This window comes from Branchiostoma lanceolatum, chromosome 9 (genome assembly GCF_035083965.1).
Source record: "Branchiostoma lanceolatum isolate klBraLanc5 chromosome 9, klBraLanc5.hap2, whole genome shotgun sequence".
NCBI lineage: Eukaryota > Metazoa > Chordata > Leptocardii > Amphioxiformes > Branchiostomatidae > Branchiostoma > Branchiostoma lanceolatum.
Genome location: NC_089730.1, coordinates 21761039 through 21762884, shown reverse-complemented (window position 1 = coordinate 21762884; position 1846 = coordinate 21761039).

Here is a 1846-nt window from a genome sequence, read left to right as displayed (position 1 = left end):
GGGGTGTGTGCCGGAGGGGGGCTGACTGAGGGGGGTACCGCAGGGGGGCTGACTGAGGGGGGTACCGCAGGGGGGCCGAGTGAACTGGTGCTGACTGGCGGCCGGGGGGAGGAGGTACGGGAGGGGCGCCGACTGAAGCGGGGGGTGGCGGAGGGGGGCCGACTGAACCTGGGGGGGGGGGGGGGACTGAACTAGTCCTTTTGTAGCTAACAATGAATCAAATGCCTTCGCAACATCTACGAAGTTCTGACAAAGGTTTGACACACGCTTTCCTGGTGGTCTCCGGTCGGTGTTTCCGGTAGTTGCCACATTTTTGCATAGTACTTACTATTTCCTCATTGCGACCACTTTCTGATATTTTTTGCACCACAGATAGCAGTTCCCGGTCATTACTTGGTGGTAGAAATATCAGAAAACTACTGAATGAGACAGCAGCATTACGTAATGCTGAAAAAAAAAGACGCAAAATCAAATCGTCCACCGGAGCGTGTTTTGCAGGCTACGTTCTTAAGCCACCGTCACAAATAAGAAATTCACCTCGGCCGACGTGTTGGCGAGCTTCAAATTTGCATTTTCGGCCGAAGTACGGCCGACGTCCTGTCGATTACGCGGGCTTCGGGCGATCTTCAGAAATCAAAGTTGATCCAAGGTTTTACCAGGTTAGTCGATACTGACCTCTTCCATGTCCAAGTGATGGTACCATCTCATGGGGGATTTTTAGTTTTTAGTGTTCGACGGACGTTACCCACTAATTACCCACTAATTAGGGCACACCACTAATGGATTTTCTTCAATAAAGTCAAAGTCAAAGTTACCCGAGATTTTCATTGGAAAATACGGTCGACGCTCGGGCGATTTTGAAATTCGACGAACTTCGGGCGATCTACAAAGTCGGCCGACGCTCGCATGAATTGTGACGCCGGCTTTACCACCGCGACGCGTTCATCAAATAACCACGTCAGACTACAGTTATGCCAGGCGCGTCGCCCCAAAACTAACATGGACTCCAATGTGAGAGATACGAAAACATACTTATACATCAAACTAAAGGGTAATAATTTGGGGTGCCCAGGTTAGAGGTACGCCTTCCTCAGCTATGTATACCATTAAAAGAAAAGATCCTGATATCAGATAGTATAGAGGTGATTAAAACATTGTTATGCTATAACTTGAGAATGTTAGAAATATATGCTTGGGACAAATTTTTATATATTTTAGATAATTCAGAAGGCGTTGTTTGAATGTTACCGGTCAGTTTGGTGCCATATCTATGTATTAACAGTTTATATGTTTTACATAAGTGTCCAACAGATATAAGAAGTTATGACATAAAGTTTATAATAAAATTTAAACATTTCTTCGAGCCTGCTTAATGCGTCGACTAATGATAATGTGCTGTTTCTGGGATAAGTGGCGGTAGGAGTAAAGGTTCGCTTTCTCTCTCATAAGGAACTAGCACAAAGACCTAGACATTTAGCCTGGGTGCCATCCTATTTATACGTAGTGTAGGAGCCCCAGTAGAAATAGGATGGCACCCAGGCTACTAGAAATTGTCGTGTTGTAGAAATTTATCTAAGTATTAGACACAAAACAGGCAATCTTTTGCCGTAATTTTATTTTCAATGGATGATTCTGATCACAATTGATCTATTTTCCAATTCCCAGCTGTAGATATCAAACAAAAACAAAATCATCCTCATACATGCATCAGCTAAAAATATCAAGTAAGATGTGTTAGGTAAGGATCGGAGTACTGTATTTCTATCTCGGCTATCTCGGCTATTTCTATCTATCTAGCCAGTATCTCTACATTTGTGTCTGTTCCTTAGTTATGTCAAGGTAGGCT